The sequence below is a fragment of the Xiphias gladius genome, chromosome 17 (assembly GCF_016859285.1).
Source record: "Xiphias gladius isolate SHS-SW01 ecotype Sanya breed wild chromosome 17, ASM1685928v1, whole genome shotgun sequence".
Classification (NCBI taxonomy): Eukaryota; Metazoa; Chordata; class Actinopteri; order Istiophoriformes; family Xiphiidae; genus Xiphias; species Xiphias gladius.
This window is the reverse complement of record NC_053416.1, coordinates 12,404,448-12,425,656: the sequence shown is the minus strand read 5'-3', so window position 1 is coordinate 12,425,656 and position 21,209 is coordinate 12,404,448. Positions and strand designations below refer to the sequence as shown.

Sequence of the window (21,209 nt, the reverse complement as noted above, 5' to 3'; positions counted from 1 at the left end):
CTTCGGGGTAAATTACAAACTCAAGACCCGAGTGCTTCCGTGGTACTCTCAGGAGACTTCAACCACACTTCTCTTTCTGCCTCACTACCAATGTTTTTACCAGTATGTCAGGTGATAAAAATAAAAGATTGGAATTCCTATATGCAAACGTAAAACATGCATAAACTTCCACTGATCTTCCCCTCCCTTGGCAGGTTCAGACAAAAACCTGGTGCTTCTCAGTCCCACCTACACAGCTATCATCATGCAGCAGCCCGTGACCACTAGAACTGTGAGTGGGTGGTCACAAGAAGCTAATGACACTCTGCAGGGGTTTTCTTTTTTTGGAGGCCACAGACGGGAACGTACTCTGTGGAGATGACATCAACACCTCGATGCTTCCCCGACAACAAGCCCTGGGTCACTTGGGACATGAAGGAGCTGCTGAACAGGAAGAAGAGAGCCTTCAGGTACAGGGACAGAGGCCTACTGAAGAGCGTGCAGAAGGAACTAAAAGTGAGGCCGTGGGAAAGAAAGATAACTACAGGAGGAAGCTACCTCCAGCAAAGCAATGTGAGAGATGTGTGGTCTGTTATGAAAAAGATCACAGGTTTCAAGGCTAGGAACAGTCACTTTGAGGGAAACCTGAACAGAGCCAATGACTGGAAAGTGTTCTTCAACACGTTCATCACAGGTACCACGGCTGCCCCTGACTCCTCCTCCAGCCACACAGATCCCCACCCTCCTTGCCCCCACAGCTGCCTACCTCTCACACCTCCCCAGTAATTAATACCAGCGGCTTACGCTCTTGATCTCAACGTGATTATCTGATTAAATAAAGGTTAAATAGTAAAGAAAAATAAAACATAAATTAAACCAGTGTGACATTTAGCAATACAAAGGGCTTAATGCCAATTATTCTTTGCTGTTGAAAAACACAGTCCACTGTAGAGTAATTTTACACGCTGTATTATATTCAGTGTGTTCAGACATTTCTCTGCATATTAATAAAGTTGTGTTTTTGTTCGGTGAAGTGACTTTTCCTCACACTTCTTTTTCTCTCTGTTGATAAAAGTGATAATCCAACACTTAATACTCTTTCAAAGTGTAAAATTCAAATGGAGAAATTTTGAATAATTTATTAAATCATTCATTGATCGAAAATTAGTCAAATTTAAATATACAGAATCTAAAAATACTGTAAAATACCAATTATGTGTGAGTTTTTCATTGTAGAACGTAAACTGAGGTCACCTCAACTGTAAAACAGCTATGATAGTAGTATAATTCTCACTGGGGTATTTTTACTTTTTATACTTCTGAAAAATTCTTATGAACTTTTAGTTAATAACTTAAAATTTTCATTGCGGGACAACAGATTGAGTATTTTTACAGTGTAGTATTACAACTTTTTACTTCTTCCACCAATTGGAAACAACAATAAGTCTAAAGTATTATACTGTGGTGGATTGTTTCTTTAAGACTGTACAAAAAGCTTGCGAAACAAAAATTTAAAAGCCTACTGAGAATTTAAAAGCTCCACAATGCCACTGTTGTTATTTATGAAACATGGATTTTACGTCTGATTTAACGGGCGTAACGAAAACCAGTGAATGTAGCCTAGCAGCCTGAATAGCCTTTCCTCAATCCTTTGTGTTTAGACAACTGAAAAAATAACTGCCGTTAGCCACCTGCTATAAAGTATAACAATCTGTCTGACCAGTTTCATAGACTGATGCATGGACACACAGACACTCCCGCACATACGGAAAATAGCAACACACAACACGCTTCATTATTTATTATCATTTATTATGTATAATTTATTATTATAGAGCCTTTGTGACCTAGTCAGATGTTATTGAACTTCTATCATAAAGCAAGATTTTATTCTTATAAAATAAAAATTGTGGCTATACATAGCTTGATTTCTTTCTTTGATGTTTGCACTTGTGTGAACATACAGTATCTTACATTTAAAATACTTCTGTCGCGTAGCTAACAAACAGCAAATCAATCATGAAGTCATCAAACAGAGGTGTGGGTGAAGCCGGGCTACCGTATGTTAAACATTTGATATGACAAATGCCCGTGTATAACCCCTTTAGTTCAGTTTACAGTGTCATGCTTTTTCATACTACGATCAAATCCCATAAAAATATCAGGTCAGCAGCGGTCAAGTGAACATACACTGTGTTACAATGAAATTTCGTATTAACTCTTCTTAAATATTAAAACAATATATCATGATGATATACTTTTATTGACATTTAGGAGCTCATCTCCTCAGGCAGGTAAACTCTGGACTGGGCAAACTGCTAAAACCATTAAAAAGCCGATGTGAATGTCACACTTACTGACTACAGACTCCTTTTTACGCTACAGTATGTCCATATTTTGATGCTGAATGTATGTATTCACAATTCCCACAGTCTGTCTCCTTCTGTGTTTCAGACGCAGTTCCTCTACAGACAGACCTCCATCATGCTGTCTTCTTCCTTCTTCTGTTGCAGACTTAGAGGTGGAGGGCACAAGGACTACTTTTTTGATCCTTTGCAGACTGCTACCCTATCAGAAAGGAGAACAGATAATTTAAGAGTAAACACATGTCTGCCTTTTCATATTGCAACATTTTGTGGTACACATCTCCCAGGATGGTGCACTTTAATTTTTTATGAAAAACAATTAAACCAAAAAAGCAGCCCCATTTTTTCATGTGTCAGATCGGAGGAATTGTGCCATATGCTACTCAGGCAAAATAAAAATAAAAAAAGAAAGAAAGAAAGCAAGAAAGAAAAAAGTTTGAAGAGGTTTCAAGGAAGTATTAAAAAAAACCCACAGAAAGAAAACCCTGGAATTTTTGGACATGTATTGATCTAAATTAACCAAAACAAGGAGTTAAGTGGATGTTCCACAAATTTGAGAGCAAATTTTATGATTGTTGGATTTAGTTGCTGCGTGGAGCAACATTACCACCGGTAGTAACCAAAATAAACTCTATAACCTCGTAACAAACAAACACAGGTCAAAGATGGAGTCGCGGCTCTATAAAAAAATAATTTCGTAAGATCTACCTGTGAAATACAACTCTGACATAAAAAATCCAGAAAAACGTGCAAGCTGTAACATCAAGTGTTGACTGTTCTCCCCTTTTTTTAATTACACAGTAATACTCCTCTTTAAGAAACGATGCCTCTATAGCAATTTTTGTCTGTTAGATACCCGATTTTCTGTTAGAGCTACTTTCCCTAGCTAAAAACTGCCACGAGCAAAGGGCAAAAGCATTTGTTTTTATTACACCTCATCCATTACTCTAAGGAACAGTACCTACACTGTAGTCAAGCCAAAGAAAATAAACTGGTGGGCTAAATCTGCTTTGCAATAAGTTCATTGCTGTACTCCATAAATGATTGACAAGTGCCTCTTTGTTTCCCAGTACTATACCCTATAGGTACTCTATATCAATAAGTATTATTTATTTTACCTTCCCTCTAAATTGCCCAGTAGTTACTACCCTTGTACTCCATATTCTTATTTTCTTTACCTACATTTTAATGTCAGTGGGAGCCAGTAAATGTTTTACTGGCGCCTGATTCATACAATTAAATTATACTGTAAATAGTGGGCTTCATTATAAGATGAAGGATGTTTGGTGGAAATATCCCTGTTGCCCAAAATTAAGCTATCTGCGTGAGACTGCATATAAAATTGGGCAGAGCATTACCGCCAAATACAAAAAAATTGCTTTCTTTTAAAATCACGAGGAATGAAAATAAAGGCAAATACAAAAGCTGTATATATCATAGCTGCATATTATCAAGTTCTGGAAACTGATCAGTATTCCCTCAAAATGTGTAGATTTTTATAAAAACTTAAGAGGTTTTTGATTTTCTTTTTCTTTTAGGAATAGATTAATAATAGATTACTTCTGGATTTCTCATTGTTTTGTCGAATTTATTTAATCACTGTTATAAAAGAAAGCTTTTATAAATAATATATTTTTGTCATGAGAAATAATCACTCTGTAAAATTCCTGTAAAATTTTTACAATATGAAACAATTACTGCAAAATATTATTTAACAATTTCTGAGGCTATAGCTGTTACTGAGGCAAAATATATCTCAATACTGACCAGTTAAAAATAATTCACCCATAGTTATATAAATATTGGATGTAAATGTTAAATATAAATAAAAATATAAATAACTGTTGAGGTTTCTGTATAGTAAACTCAGACTGGATGAGGTCAACAGGTGCTGGTTATGGTACAAACTTGAACAAGGGGGGGAACACACACGCATAATATCACTGTGTTCTCTAGTTTAAATATTTTTTCCTGCTTCTTCAACCAACAATTACAGACTCTATGACAATGACGATGCCTACTGCCTTTTAAAAATATGTTGTCTGTACAGTTTAATTTCAAAGTTAAAGGAATTATATGAAATAACAAATATAATATATGAAAACATGTATAAGTCCAGGTTTTTGTACGGATTAAATCAAGAGGTTTTGCTGATGGCTGAGCATTCAAAAGTTTTATTTCCCCATTTTACAATTCTACACTAATGTGCACAACACGCACACTAAAGCAACTGATTCTGGACTACAATGTCTGAAGTTCAAGTTCAAGTCCAAGTCTAACAACAACAAAATGATTTAATTTCTTCAGGATCATGGCGCGAAACCCAACAAATACAGCAAAAGTTCAGGGCCGCATCAAAAACCCTGATTTCAATAAAAGATCTGACCTTTAACCAAGATACCGTCAACTAACTTTGTCTGAATGTGTTTTCTGAATGTGGGGTTTTTTTTGTTTTTAGTTTGCGTTAGAACAAAAGTAGCAGCATCACAATCGGCCATGCAAACAAAGGTCAGTGAAATAGGAAGTGGAAAATGCCTCTTATCCGTCATTTTCTCTCTTTAGAAAACAACACAACATGGGGAGGGAGAAAACTAGCGACAGTGGTGGTGACTGACGATGTGTTGGATATGTCTGGCTCGGCACCTGTTGATACCAGCTTACTGTGGCAGCTAAGTGTTATTGTAAGCAATATCAATTTCATTTACAGTTTTCCCCTTTTTAGTAGATTGGAGTTTGGAAAAATCCTCACTCCGTCTGACAGTATCACACATACATTCGTTATCAATATTCCAGCACTTCATTGGATTTATGTGATTTTTACACTGAATGAACAGTTCAAACCCAAGACCCCCTTTTTTTTAAGGCTACATCAATTTACCAGATATAAAACTATCTGGATATATTGGGCCACATTATCCAGGCAACAACTATGTTTCTTACCACAACATATTTGGGTGTACAAATGACTAATCAATGGTATAAATGCTAAGGTACAGGGTTGCATTTTATAGACATTTCCCCCCAAATTTAGCTTAAAATGTTTAGTATCATTGGCAATTTTGTGATCTGTAGAATTTAAAAGGGAGATCTTTTTATAAACCATATGAAAATGAAGTTCTGTGACTGTAAGAACTTTTTCTGACTGTGTGTATTTATATCATATGTGTATTTAAGCTGCTACAGCATGAAAATTAACCTGTTTATTCCTGCTGTTTGGATGTGCAGTCCATCACTGACTGTTATCCTATTATTAGGTAATATAGTAAGGGCAATTCAGTTCTTTACCCGTCTTTGTTAAAGGAAAGCACTGGTGTTGTTATATATATTTTTCTTATTATCAACAACAGCCGCACACTTAGCAAATAGAACTCACTATTGAGTATTTACAGTAGCAGCGCTGTGTATTTGGGTTTGACTTAAATTATAGTGTCCGTATTCATGCTAATGTGTCGCTAACTGATGTGTTTTTAATAGTTTTTGGACAATAATGGAAATCTATGAAACAGATGAATAAGATATATCAGCCTTTGGCTACATAGACAGCTTTTTTTTTTTGTAGGATTGTTGATTTTGGTCTTTTCCTGGGATTTGTTTATGACAAGGAGCCTTATCCTTTAAATCTGTCTATCAGAAGTTGAAAAGTATATGGTGGCTACCATGACATGTGTCCCAGATGCCTCAGGAGCGCCATACACTGAGGTATAGACACCAAACCCACAATTCACATCTGTCCCTTACTGCTGTAGATGAGAGTTGCAAACACACATAGCACGTAAAAGCCACAAGAGAAGACAGTAGAAGGAAACCGGCAGGGAGGGGACTTATGTGTGTTTGTTAACTTGTACTTCTATCTGTGTGAGGACCAGTCGGCGTTATCCACCTTATGGAGTGCCGACTTTTTGGGAAAATGGGGGACATTTTGGCCGGTCCTCTCAACTTTAAAGGGCTGTTTGAAGGTTAAGACTTGGTTTTAAGTTCAAGGTTGTGTGTGGTAAGTGTGTGTGTGTTTGTGTCTGTATGTCTGCGTATGCGCATGCGTGTGTGTGTGTGTGTTGGTGATGCAGAGAGGAAATGGAGGTTGATATCTCTGGTGCTTTCCACTGGCATGTATAAACATTTCTCTTGACTTGTGCTCATTTTAATAACACTACACACTGAGTCACTTTGGACTGAAGATCAGTCAGTCACTTTGGAGTTGTTTTTTTCAAATAGTTGTGAAATGACAGAATTGTAATAGCGAGGTTACTTCCCCTGAAAATTTCATACCAAGATGGCTACAATCAAGCCGAGGTGGTATTTCCCTAGGTTTTTTTTTCTCTCTCGTGACACTGACTAATACCACTCAAAAGTTTATACTGCGATTAAATACACCACACCTGTACTACAATTAGGAATCTTGTGTAAAATCCCACATTCTTTATCCAAAATTAAATTTAACAAAGTTTTTGTGATAAAATTTATATAAAAGGCAATCCTGAGTTTTACTTTCTTTCACACAAGCACTGCTGCCAATGTCCTATAAGTTCGATTGCAGAGCTTCTGCCTTTTACTCTGGGGTTCTTAATGTGCCATAAGAAACTGCCATGCAAGTCAATATGTGTCTGCGTGTGTGTGTGTGTGTGTATCAGTAGTGTCTCCACCACAGTAAAGTGGTATTGATTCCAACCATAATTTTTTACTTTAACAAGGTTTATTTTTTAAATACAGAACAAACATGTCTTTGGAGATGGGTCAAATGTTTTGATTTTGTAAATTGTATTAATATTTTTTTAAATTTTATTTTACTTTATTGTTCCAAAGTCTGTTCTTTATAGTCACATGCAAAATGCTTACATGTCAAAGGGACACTTTCCCATCTCAGAGTCAGTTTACTAATCACAGTAATTATTTTTATACAACTAATTATCATGCAAATTAATTTGCAACACCAAAAACGTTTTAAAGGAAGTGTTATGCGAAATGGATTACATTTCTATTAACATAATTTTGCTAATCAACGTATCTGGCAAACAGAAAAAATGTTGATACTGAACCTATCAGTAAAATGTTCACTAACAAAAGCGTTTAATGTGTTTTTCGCCAAAAGATTGGATCTTGCAGTATGCAGTGACTATTGCATTATTTAACTTCTTTTATGGCTATGTCTAGGCACAGGCAGCACTTGGTTAAGGTTATGGAAATTCCACAGTGACTTCAGTCACAACATGTTTATTAACATTTAACCAAAAGCCACCAACTTTCCTTAACTTGAACTAAAGTGCCTTTGTTGCCTAACCCTAACCACAGTTGGGACTGTGGATGCGAACCCCGTAGTCCGGTGTGACCGTCCCGCACTTGGTGGATAGTGGCTATATGGAGCGGGGTCGCGCAGGGAGTTCTACGCAGACCTGTGAAAATAGTTGTATTTTGTCTCCTGTTGCTCTGTAGAGAGGAGATTTGTCAAGTCTGTAAAAATTGCTTAGGTATCATCATTTGAGTATGTCAACTTTGGCTTGGAGACTATACATTTTTTACAGAATCCCTGAATCACAAACTTGGATAAAGAGGGACTAAGCCCAAAAAAAGATTCTATTAAGGTACATTATGGGAAGCATAAAATCCATTGATACTGGCGCTTGACAAGACTAAATGTCGAGATATCTTGGCCTTTCCTGCTCAGTTTCCTTAGTTTATAGTATAGTATTTTATTTGGCCTAATTGTCTTTGTTTGATGGCCGATAAGCTGCCTGAACGCTGGAAGTTTATGATAACCTGTATCGGTACTGTCTTCTAGCAGGGTGGAAATTTGAAGAAAGAAATGAGAGAATAATAACTTCATTTGGGGATAAATAAAGCATAACTGTGTCAAGTTCATGAGCGTGAGATATAGTTGTACATAACACTTCATGATATCGTTGAGATGAATGAACCAGCCGCTCAGAGATACGACGAGGAGGCTCACGTGAATGTTTTTCCCCACCCCACTGCTCATGATTGTCTGAATGATATGACAAGATCCCGCCATAAATGTTGAAGTGTTTTTTTTTTTTGCTCTTTATTTATTGTGATTAATTTCCCTTCATGGAGTTATTTGCGTTTGTGTGAAAAATAACATCAATAATATGACCGAGTGCTGTATATATATGAAGTGCTGTATTTTTCGGCTTTAATTAGCATGTGAGATTTCACTTGATTCCCTCCAGCTCAAAACACTCTCCTACCAGTGTTTTTCAAATGGGAGTGTGCCCTTTGTTTGACATGCTCTGACAGGAAATTACATAATTCGGTACTGAGAAACGGCGTGCCATCTCCATGAGAAAAAAAATATTCTGTCGGTTAAACAAGTGTGCTGGTCCCCCTTACTTTTTTTAGTTTTCATGATACTGTCACAGTTTTGATTGTTGTACAAACAAACTAGGTAGCTCAAGGCTACTAGTTAGCTCGTTCAAGCACAAGGATTGGTTTTGGAAAGTGCTAATGTAGTTTGAAAGAACAGAGGTGTATGCTTATCCGGTCGTCTGTATGATATTGGGAGTAAAATTAAACTGCTTTACTTGAGTATTACCATTCTATGCTACTTTATACTTCTACTCCACCACAGTTGTGAGGCAAATTTTGCTAATGCACTTTACTGACTTTATTTACTTTACGAATTCAGATTTTAGATAACACACACGTGATTAGTTCATAAAATATGATGCATGGTTATAAACTACTCAAAGTTCATGAAGTAGTTTAAATTAGCTCTGCCGAAATCACTTCTCTACTTTTACTCAAATGAATGTTCGCTCACTGTGTATTAATTACTATTACTATTTATAGGAGCTTTACTTCCTCTTTCTTAACTGCGTGTTGAGCAGTTGTAAGAAAGCAGTCTCCTGTGTGGACCAAGTTTTTCTGATTCTGATTCTGATTAAATTGATTGTTTATGCCCCAAGGATAATACGCGGAATTCTTGGTTTAATTAATATTTGCTATGAAACCCCTCAAGATGGAAGGATGAGCCAAACACGTAACCAGACAATAAACAACGGGAGGCTGGTCAGATTTGAACACTGGCCCGAGTGCCACTGTCGTGAGAGAGTGCCAGCTCACACTGCCTGTCATGGCTGTCTTTGCCATTTGACGTCTCAACTAATTATCAACGTTGGCATCTAAAAAAACACCAAAATTAAAATAATTTTCAGCAGTTATGCATTAGTTTCATAATGACTCACACTTGCACAGACAGCTCATTGCAGCACATGTCTTACTGCATACTTCAAAACTTATGAGCAATCACAGCTGGAGTCGTCACAAGTCGTAGAAATTCTTCCAAGATGTCGTGTCACCTGGAGAACATTTGCTCCAAGCGATTTTGTATAAAGCTATCAGTCATTCTGAAACATTGGCAGGAAGAAAAATGCTTTAGAGTTTTCGTAAAGAGATTAGTTTATTACCAAACGTCACCTGTAATTACTTGGCTATTTACTAGATCAGTAAATCTCACGGTATAACCATCACTGCACACACTGATACCAACTGATGTAGAAAAAGTAAATGTGTACATGAATATTCTCAGTCTGGTTTTTGGTTGCACATGAGGGATTGAAGACCAAGCTGAGAAGAAGAAGTAGCACTTTCACTGAGGCAGATTTAATTTAGGCATGTTAATGGATATGCCTGTGTTTGTGTGAGTGTGGGTGTGACAGCGATGGGGAGGGTGGGGCCAAAGAGTGTGTCTGTGCGTATGTGTGTGTGTGTCTGTGCGTGTGTCTTTGCGTGTGCGTGAGAGAGAGAGAGAGAGAGAGAGAAACAAATAGTGATAATAATTCGGCTGATTTACTGGAAACACCGGGGCACTCTTTGGTTGTCACAAGCAAAAGAGAGGTGGTGAGAACTTGCAGGTGTTGTGTGGTAGCTGTTTCGCCCCTGCAGGTTTAATCAAAGCTGTTCACCCTAATTTGGTCAATTGGGTTGACTTTGAGGGCAGGACAGATGAAGCAGGGTTGTGTCATCTAGACTTGCTGTGTTTGTTAAGGCATCTTGCAGTTAAAAGCTGTTAAAATGTGAAAGCATTCTATAAAATTTCTTTGTGCATTCCATTTTTATTCTTGTGCGTTTTAGTCTTTCTGTGAACTTACAACTTTCTGTGAGTTGGATTTACAAGAATCAAAAAAGGCCCCCCCAAAAAAAACAAACGTTAAACTCTGATTTCCTGTGCTTCATTTAGACGATCAACATGACCTAATTTTTTAAACTGTTCAGTTGAACTGCCAGGTCACTTCCTTCATCGAAACAAAACAGCAGGATGCACTGATAAAGAACCTGCAGGTACCTGTTGGAAATTCAGGTCAACCTGCAGCCTGAGCCCACCTCTGTAATGTAAAATACATATGTAAGAGATTACTTCATGCCAACCATTACCTTTAAGACATCTACCAGAAATTTAGGGGGTCATTTTAGATTCAAATCTGAACTTTAACAACCAATTACCAATGTTTTTTTGTGTTTTGTTTTTGTCAGTTGAGAAGCATCTCTAAAGTCAAACAGCGTCTGTCTGCTGTTGATCTTTATTTCATCTGGATTATTGGAACTCAGTACCCGGTAAAATGCAAAACAAACAAACAAACAAACAAACAAACAACAACAAAAAAACCTGAATGCAATCAGTCCAACAGAACCACAAGAAGAAAACATATTACCTCAATTTTAGCACCCATTGCCTCAAGAATACAGTACAAAGACCTATTGATCACTTACTTCAGTGGAATAGCTCCAAACCCATATGTATAACCACAGACACCTAGATCAGCAGAAAAAGCTCTTCTCGCTGTTCTAGATTTGGCCAGATTTGCAACAATGGTTCAATGAGCATTTGCTGTCATGGCGCCTGTGGAATGAAGAACTGTTCACAATCTGTGTCACTACTTCTGTATTTTCTTTCTAAAAACACGCCTCTTTAACTGGCTTTTCACTGATTTGTCTGATCTTTTATATATATTATAATATTATTTACTCATTTTATTTATTATCTTATTAATCTGGTTATGCTTTTCACTGTGTTAAGAAAAGTGCTATACAAATAAAGTTATTAGTATTACAATATCTACTGATCTAATGATACCTCGTCTCTGACACAAACTCTTTTTTGTGCACAAGCCTGAAAACGACCTATCCTCAATAAAATAGGTTTACTGTTTTTGAATCTTCACTCTCTTCACTGTCAGTTCACTGTCATTTTTTTGTTTTTGTTTTACTGCTCTGTTCTTTATGTGCTGCTGTTACCAAATAAGCAAATGCTGTCACGGTGATGGCGAGATCTTATAATGGTTTGGCTTTGTGTATTCAGATAATGCCCAGTCTGTCAAGGCTGAGTGAGGACTCAACTGGATGCCGTCCCAAATAAGACAACTCCCCCTTACTGCCTGTATTGACGCTGCTGTTCGTCAAGAGGCCGGTTTATGTTCCCAAGCACCAGAACGAGATCCCGGTCTTAAAAAAAGAAAACCCTAAACTCTGTCTTTTAAAAGAATTTCTCTTTCAGTGCTCTGTCAGCGTTTTTGAAAACTGTCACGAAATGTGATCCATTTTCAACAAAATTGTTGAACAAGAGCAGAGGTTTCATCTTCGTGTGTCTATTTTGTAAAGGCTGTACGCTGCATACTATTTGACTGTGTGACGTTTACGTTTAATTTTTTCATTTGACAGTAGGAGTTGCTAGTTACTTTTCAGATTAAGATTTTACACACAAAACACATAATCTGATAAAACATGATACAATATTCCAGATTATGCTAGCTGAATTAGCTCCACCAAATTAACTCCAGCAGTAAAATGCTATTTACACATTAATTCATCAGTAATAATAATCCAATAATATGACTTTTAATATTATAACACTCACAAGGGCCAACTGTTTTTAGTTGGGTACTTTTACTTTTGGTACATTAAATACATTGTGCAAATACAACTTACTTTCACTGAAGTAGCATTTCCTATGCAGAATGTTAACTTGTAATGGAGTATTTTTACAGTGTGGTATTGTTATTTTCACTTAAGTAAAGGATCTGAATACTGAATACTCTACCACCACTTTTGCAAGACACACCCAAACAGCTGGACGGAGACCTAATTCATAGAAACTTTCATGTTTACTGTAATCAAATTATGTTTGACTGTGATACTTCTGTAAACAGGAATTGCCTGTTTGCCCAAAATCCAAAGATGTGAGAATGCAACCCAGTGTGTTTTGGTGTGTGGAAGTGGGAGAGAATTGTAGTGGTGGCTGAGAGAGACATACAAACAGAAGGAGGCAGAGAGAGAAACAAGAGAGAGATAGAGCGAGAGAGTAAGTCAGCTGACTTTCTGGAAAGGCCAAAGCCAAGTTTCTGTCTGCCTGTGGGAAATGGCTGCATATTGGTCATACAGCCCTGCTTGGCTTGTGCATGCAACTGTGTGGGTGTGTGTGTGTGTGTGTGTGTGTGTGTGGGTGGCATGGGTAAGTCTGTGGCACTGATAAGAGAAAAAAACAAGAAAGAAAGAAGAAGACAGTTTGCTTGAATTGGCTGATTTACTGGAAAGACCAGAACCCTGCTTGTTGCTCTCTCTCTCTGTCTTACTTACACACACACAAACACACACACACACACACACACACTGAGGGGGTGGATACCATACACTGTGCCAATACTATCAGACCAAGTAACAGAACAAAGGTAGGTTTGCCAGGCAGCAGTTGGATTTTAATCAGGCGCTAAGTACATGCAAAATTACAACATGACAGTTAGGTGAAGGACAACCACGTAACTTCTCCAGTGAATGCCAGAAACATCACTGCATAATAAATACACTTCAGAATGATACATGTCGAAATAAAAGTTTGGATAATCTCGTGAATCAACCAAATTATCTTGTCTTTTTTGAATGACATTGCCTTCAGCTAAAAATACATAGCAAATACATTCTGAGCAAATAAATTATGAGTTAAAGAAGTCTTGCTGGGCCTAAACTAGTCCATACATTGTCTCTTGGTGACACTTATTTTTCTTTTTCTTTACAAAACAATTGTTCATCATTGGCTGAGCTGCAAGGCAAAGTGATTTTTTTTTGTGAGAGCAGGTTAATGAGAAATAGGTGTCCCTGCTTTGGAAATAAATCAGTTTCGTGACGTGACAATGCTATTGTTAAGGTCTGGTTAGGTTTAGACACAAACACAAACTTGGTTAGGGGTAGGGAAAGATACTGGTAATTGAGCTGAGGTAAGAAAAAAACCTCTTGGTTTGGGTTAAAACTACCACGTTGTTAACATTAAGGAACAATCATGGTCGTAGTTCGAAGAAACCAACACTGTTGTTAGGAAACAAACCATCCATCCACCATGGCCTCTTCCTTCTTCTGACTTTGTTGCTCAATAATAATGTCACCCGATTTCTTCCTTTGCTCCTGATGGACTAGAGTGACAATCACAGTCCCTATAGGGTTTTGTCACTTGAAAGTATACGTATGTCGTTTCTGGATACATGCTGACACAAATCATGTCACTTTTCATGTCATTTTTCCTAAAGGGAAGTGTCGGAAGCATATGTTAACATAATATAGGAATAATAGGAATGTCCTTGTTACTGGGACAGCATTGTTATCACCAAAGCCCTCATGGGTGTAGTACTGTACGGACTATTTTAAATAATAACAATGGCCCACAGCATCACTACACCTTTTGTGTTCAGATTTGTTCCGTCTTCTGTCACTTAAGGCGAGGTTGTGGCTTCCTGAGAAGGAATTCCAACATCTCTGTATCACAAGGGTCTATAAATTCCTTAAAAAACAAACATCACTTGAGAACCTTGGGGCCGCTTTTCGATGAGCAAAGACAGCTGACGCTCTGCCACTTCCACCCATAACATCCAGAGAACCTGTATTAATTGACTTGTCCAACTTACTGCCTCATTCACTCAGACGTTACACCTTAAGATTCCCTACATGTGCCAGTAGTTTTAATGTTAATATCTATGGCCCTGGACAGTTGCATAGGCCAGGGACAGCTGTCAATACTCAGGTAACTAGTAACAAGAACAAACAAGTAAATAAATTAAAAGAACAGATACGGTTCCTCTGGGAGAACACGGCAGGTCTGTGAACTTGGCAGGAATGTGGCAGGTCTTGGCTACTGAGCCTCTGCAGCGATGTTTCAAAAGGATTGAAATCTTCTTCTTACTGTAATCCTAGAAGATTGTATAACCATTCATCTGACAATGTTTATCATGGTTTCCACATGACAGAGTGTATCTGGGTATATGTCTCAGTATCACAGTATAGCAAAGGGCAAAAGGTTATCTGAGTGAGCAGATCCCTGGCACAGCCGACCATACTGTAAACAGCATGCAAGGAATGAGCTACAGCCATTCCAAACAATGCAGTCTGTCTGTTTTTTAACAGAGCTGACAAGCTGTTTGTTCTTTTGAGACAGGAAACACTTCCAGTCTCACTAAAACATCCTAGTAGATACCTCAACGTCTTTCCTAGTGTTGTTGTGTTAACTACACTAAATCTAATTCTAATATTAGGACTGAGTCACGTCAGTTCCCCATTTACCTGAGCTCACCTTTCGGTGGCAATGTCTTAGTACTACCATGCTATCTGCTGTGGGTGCGGCCACAGATGAGGGTAAAGTCACAGCAACAACAACAAAAGCAAAAAATAGGGAGGAAAACAAAGACACAGATATGTAGGCAGCGAGACCTGTTTAAAAACATACCACAGATTTTTTTTCATTTATTTTTAGGAAAATTTGCATTCATGTGATTCTTTGGGGTTCAGGTATTTTTATTGTGGCTGCTATTCTCAACCACAGGCTAGATGCTTTAATTTTTTTTTTACCGCATATCCTCATTGTTAGCCCTCCCCACCTGAGGGCTGCTGAAGTCCTCACCTTACGAGCAAAGACACTGCTGGTTGCCGGGTGAATTGCAGATTAAACATCACTCTGTCTACCGCAAGCTGTAAACCTTCCTTCTTCTTTTTATGATTTTTATTACAAGTTGAAAAGAATGCCTTCTTTCGGCTTATAGCATGCTTTCATACCAAAAACCATGGTGGTCACGCAAAAAGCATGGCTGGCTCTCTGTGGTTTCTAAGAAAATAAAATAGCTTTATGGTGACCACACTTTTCCATTTCAAGCCTTGCTGCAAAATTCTCATTCATGTGATAAAGAGAGCCCCAATCATGATGGAATCATTGCAACATGTTGTAACCTCAACCCAAAACTCCCACATGTGATTAACAAGGATGCATGTAGGATGAATTACACAACCAAGAGATCAACTTATGTACATGTCAATTCTGAACTCTATAATCTTCAGATAAGAGAAATAAAACTCCACCAACGTGATTAAAAAAAAAAAGCCAAGTCATCAGCTTTACAGTCTCTCTGCTAGGCTCTGGGTTACAGTGTGACCTGCTTTAAGTCAGAGGCCCAATTTCTTATAAATCACGTGACTTTGAATAAAGCCTTGCCATGCAGTTCCAACATCTGACCAGGAGGTGGTGCTTCTCACAGGGGCACGCTAAGGTATTTATGAGAAACCTGCCTCAAGTTAGGAAATCCAATTTCGGCTTTGACAGTTGATGCATCCCCTCCCAATCTCATCCTCTATGGCACATTTTGGCACTCCTCTTTACAGAAGAAGCTTTTCAGACATGGCATTTACAAAAATCATCTGTAAGTGTCACTGTGTTTTTCTTAATAGTGTTTTTTTTCCTTCAGGGCACTGAATCGGCTAGATTCTACTAGAGGATTTGTATGTTTTGTGAATGAAAACACTGCAGTGGCGAGGAGCTGACAGATGATAGTTTCCTCGTCTTTCAGATCAGTTCGTGCTTGCAAATGATTCTGTGTGTTTGTTCTAGAGTCCTCTGAGTGCCAGATGGGTGGGGTTCCCAGCGTCACGACAGCTTGCTGAGTGTTAGGCTTTTTATCACAGAAATAGTACACTAAACAAGTCCCATCACCTTCTAATAACCAATGTGCACTAAAATGGAGAAAAAAAGTTAGACTTATTTGTTAGGTTCCAGGAGAAACATACTAAAAAAAATATAGGTGGCATTGTTTTAAACAAGGAAGTTTACTCTAGGGGTAGAGTGTTTTAAAAAAAAAACAAATTTACTGGATTATTCAGGATTTTAATCATGTTATTGTGTTTGTGAAATGTGAAAATAGGCCTTTTGTTTATACTCAGGGTTGTGATCATAAGAGTCATGGTATTTACCAATTTTCTCTCACACATTACCCGAATATACCAATAAACATCGTTGGAAGTTATCAGATAATACGACTCATCGTGGTTGAGTCTCTCACGTAAGTCTCGGTACTTCAAGGGGATTACCACCCGGACGGAGCTCAGGTTGTGACCCTGCTGAGATGCAAACTCATGGGTTCGTGCCAAAGACGGTGTACCTTTGAGTTGAGGTGTCACATCACACACTAAAGCTAAGTTAGCACCGCAGACAGACCTTAACCGGTGAACTTAAACTTCTCGTGGTTCAGAAAGTAAAACATTTTTGTGTGTTCAGGAACCATTGTGCACAGTCACTGTCCTGTTGCACAGTTATAATGTGAATTACTCGGTCCTCTTTAATATCACAAACTTAACCTAAGCTCCAAATGAAAAAAATCACTCCTAAATTCCTTCTGGGGACTCAAAACTCAACAACCAACTCTGAGCACTTTCAAAACATTGTGTGTGTCTCTTCTGCTTAGGCCCAGCCGTCTGTGTGAGTCTGTGGCAGCTTGTTATTTATTTGTCTCGTCGTTGTTATATCTCTCCCAGTAACCGATCACGGCTGATACCAGAGACACTCATCAGCATCAGCCAAACAGATTCTGCGGAGACCAGGCAAAGGCATACCAAAGGCTCAAGCATTTTCATACTGTGTCAGACAAACATGCGCGCACACACACACACACACACACAGACACACATACATAGAGGTCAACTGGATTTGAAACTTTGATGCCACATCAAGTATCTTTTAGTAATCTCTAATCTTCTTTTGGAGATCTTTCTGTGCAAAACTTTAGCCAGGTGATGGTATGGGGAAGTCTGTCTAAGTCTGTGATATTGTTTGTGTGATTGAATACTTGTTTGCACCGCTCAAAGGTTCCTATAATAATGTTATCTGAAGCCTCCTCCTGGCTGGTCAGGTTCAAAGTAGCTCAAACATCACTGCCCTAGATTAGAAGCTTCATTTCCTGTTTTCAACGCAGGACTTTTTTTACTTAGCTGCTCTGCAGGGTGATTGTGACAAAACAATGTGATGAGAGCATCTCAGCGGTGAACGGCCCGGTCCACTCTTCTCTACATACAGTCAGCAAGTCAGCCATTAACACCGAAAAGCACTACACCGCCTTATTCACACACATCAACGCAGCATAAGCACCAGCTAAGAAGGTCAAGGTACACGCAGGTTATATTGAGGGCTTTGACGCCATCTAGCGGCTATTCACAATACAGTGTTTATCTAAATCTTGACCAACGGTGACATCTGGTGTCCACTCATTAAAATCAGGTTTTTGATGTTCACACCAACTTCCGTTTCAGGTCATAAGGGATGAGTGACAGAAAGAGTATTTAAAACCTTTATTTAAATAAAAGAGGCAAAGTACAGCATCAGTGTGCTTGAGGTTCAAAGGTGAAGTACTCACTCTGAAGCTTGGTCACTGCCATGTTGTTAAATTATTGAGACACTAAGATTGTCAACAGCATTTTAATGTTGTAGCTGGTCCAAATGGCTCTACGTTTGACTACTTCATTATCAGCGGCTCGATGTAACTAAGTACATTTGCTCAATTACATTACTTACAAGTACAAAACTTGAGTTACTTGCACTTTGCTTAGTATTTCCATTTCATGCTACTGAATACTTTTACTCCACTACAGAGGCATAATATTGTACTTTTTAATCGCGCTACATTTATCCGACAGCTTTTGTTACTTTAGAGATTAGAGTTTTGCATCCACAATGTACGAGTAGTTTGTTAAGGAAGAACTGTCATAGATTCAACTACACAATAGCACAGCCTTTAAAATTGTTAAAATTAGCTCCACATTGACAAACCACAGCAGTAAAACGGTACCTGCATATGAATGCATCGGCAATAAAGATCCAGTGATATAATATATCACAGTGAAACACTCACAGGGACCATTTTGTGCATAGTGATTAATTTCATTGTGGACACGTGAAGACACATTTTGCTGATAATACTTCATGCAATTTTTTAAAATCGTAATCGTATTTTTATTTTTGCAGTATTGCCACTGTTTACCTGAGTAAAGACCCTGAACTCTCCGCACCACCACATTTTACTGATAGCCTCGGCTATCAAAACAGCACCGACATTTGAGGAGCTCGTTTTATGTTTTGAATAAGTTGCCGGAAGGAAAACTCGGAGCCTTTTTGTAATTAAAACCACCGGTTTCATCTTTAACCACGTGCTGCATTTTATAGGCCTCTCCAGCAGCTTCATCATGTTTTTCGTGTCACATCCAACTAGTGACCTGTAGCCGTCGAATAAATGCGGCACAGTAACAAATACGGCATTTCCCCTCTGAAATGTAGTGGAGTAGAAGCATAGAGAGTATACCTGGCTCCTCTGCTAGGGACACACTACTCAATTAAAGACATACAGTGGCTTAAAGGTTTTTTTTTTTTGTTATTTTGTTTTTTTAGTAAATGTGAATAATCACTTAGCCTACACGACATCTCACCAGACCATGTTACCAATGCCACGGGCGCGTTCTGGCGCCATCTGGCGGCTGTTCGTGATACGGCGTTTGTGCAGGTGCTAGCCAACGCTGCTCCATTACCGTTAACAAACGGGGTCTGGCCTGGGAGTAGCCATTTTAAAAAGAAAAACAACATGTAAACAGCTACAGATTGGGCTGTGTGCGACTCCCTCCCGCGGACCAGGCTCGAATCAATGACCCTGTCGCAGGCTCGTGATCTTGTTTGGGGTTTTTTTTTTTTTGTTTCGTTTTTCTCACCCTCAAAAATGCTCACGGTTTTTTCATAGACTTGAGTAGGAAAATCCGTTCAGTTGGTTTTCTTTTCCTGTCTCTGAGTAGTGCATCCATTCATCTGTCTCTCACCTATCTATCTATCCATCCATCTATCCATCCATCCATCCATCTGTCTGTCTATCTATATAAAGAAGTAACGACAGAAGATGTAGGCTAAAGGGGAATAGAAGAAAACGAATTAGATGGTCAGCCAGCTGTAGGCCTACCCTACCTCTTGTTGCGACAAACGACTTTAAAAAACACGATTAAAGACCAAGAACGGGTCTGTACTGTCTTTCAACAGAGCCCCGTTTCGCGAGGCGGGCTCCTCGCGAAACACAACCACCTCCGTCTGGCGCTGTAAATCTACGATTTACATACCGTAATACAGAGGGAAAACTCACCTCAAATGGTGCCCCCCGCGCGGGGGTTAACGCGCGAATGGTTAGTCCATCCGCAAAGTTCGTGAGCGCCGGTCCAAGTGAACAAAGACCCAGACCGCTGAGTGCCGGAGCGGCGGCGGCGGTGCTTTCACTTTTGATTCAGCCGAGGCTTCGGGCGAAGTCGGTCGCCGGCAGCTCCTTCGCCGCGAAGTGGCGACAGGAACTGCGTCGTGTTGACAGAGAGGACAGCGGTTTGGTGACTCATCTGTAACGCGAAAAAAAAAACAACAACTCACACACAGCGATTAAAAGTGAAAATGAAATGACTGCGTGGATTTTCCCCGGAAAAAGATGACGCGACTACCGTGGTCGTCGCCCGCCCCCACCCCCAATAAATAAATGAATGAATTAATTGAATTAAATAACCCGAAGCATATAATATCTAAATGTATTCGAGAGGAGGGAACAAAGGAAACGCATCGTCACATGCCTCCGCACGTCTTATGGCAGCATCCAACCGCTGCCGCCATGAGACAGGTCCCCCTCCGCCGAGGCACGTGGCCGTGTCTCTGCTAACTGGATCCCACGTTTCTTTGTTTATTTATTCATTTATTCATTTATTTCGGCCATTGCCACGAGATTCGGACGTCATTTCATTATGTCACGAGGAGCTCCACCCTTCTTCTCCTCGCGGTTTGAGTCGAACACGAAGCACGAACACATGCTGACACGGGAGGCTCCTCCGGTCTCGAGAAGGGGGACTCACGAGGACAATGATTCGGTTTCCCCCGGCGTGTTGTCGCTCAGCGCCCTCGGAACGAACGAACGAACTGAAAAGACAATCAGCTGAGGGAAAACGATGCACCGGAGCTTGCTGTCGCGAGGTTGCAGGTATGCGCCGTTAAACCGACGGCCACAGATGTGAATGAACGGTTTCACCCTCACAGCAGGATTCCTGGGCATTACGTTAAACTTGGCGTCACGTTGCTTGGGAGGGTTGAGTGACTCCACACAGATGTTCGAAAGTTACACAGATGTTCAAAAAGTTACGCATCCGCGTATTTATAGCAATGCGAACGTAAATAAATATAAATCGATACAACCTAATGTGTGCAGGTTTCCATTATTAAGCATTTCACTTGATCAGTCTTCTGTCATTAAAAAAAAAAAAAAAAAAAAAATCAGCTTGACGATGCTTGTAACGAATAACACGATCACCTCAAACTTGGCACAAACTTGGACTAAATAAAACAACATACAACTAGTTTGACTGGGCATGAAATAATGTCTCCTCTGCGTTTTGTAGAGAAATATCTTTTGTGGAAAATAAACAAAGCTGCCTCGAACATCAATCATGTCCACAATCTAGATCCCATCAAAGATAGGAGCCTATGGGTTGTGCGTTACATGTGTATTTTACTCTGGTCATTTTTGGCTGTAGAGGGCAACATGCACACACACA

The 21,209-nt window shown here is 39.1% G+C and overlaps 1 long non-coding RNA gene across 1 annotated transcript; it reads right to left on the bottom strand.

Annotated features, from left to right (window-relative positions):
* Positions 1–1,774: 1,774 nt before the first annotated feature.
* LOC120802104 lies at positions 1,775–19,997 on the bottom strand. Its single transcript, XR_005709182.1, has 2 exons — positions 19,769–19,997; positions 1,775–2,547 (listed from the first exon to the last, which is right to left on the bottom strand). It is a non-coding gene; the product is annotated as an uncharacterized LOC120802104 (long non-coding RNA).
* Between the last annotated feature and the right edge of the window lie 1,212 nt (positions 19,998–21,209).